The 268-nt window shown below is 23.9% G+C and overlaps 1 protein-coding gene across 1 annotated transcript in view; it reads left to right on the forward strand.

Moving 5' to 3' along the window:
• The window catches only part of LOC106790415, a gene marked incomplete at its 5' end in the record, with an annotated part of 70,992 nt that overhangs the window by 25,753 nt on the left and 44,971 nt on the right, over window positions 1-268 (forward strand). The window lies entirely within an intron of this gene.

Raw genomic sequence — 268 nt, forward strand, 5'->3', positions numbered from 1 at the left:
TTCTTCTTCACGTATTGTGAATACATAAATATATTCTGTTAGTTTGTAACAAGTTTATAACTTTAAATAACTAGTTTCATCACAGGATACTCATTTTAAGATTGAACGTATTTATCTACTGAATTATACTATTTTAACAATATTATAATTGTAAGCAATAACAAATTCGGTTATTCGGTATATTATTTGATTCAACAAATATCGTATCAATTCTACTTAAAATTAGTGTCTAATAAATTCCTATTCTTCTTCACGTATTGTGAATACA

The sequence above is a fragment of the Polistes canadensis genome, unplaced genomic scaffold (genome assembly GCF_001313835.1).
Source record: "Polistes canadensis isolate GaletaPanama2010 unplaced genomic scaffold, ASM131383v1 scaffold_238, whole genome shotgun sequence".
NCBI classification, from domain to species: domain Eukaryota; kingdom Metazoa; phylum Arthropoda; class Insecta; order Hymenoptera; family Vespidae; genus Polistes; species Polistes canadensis.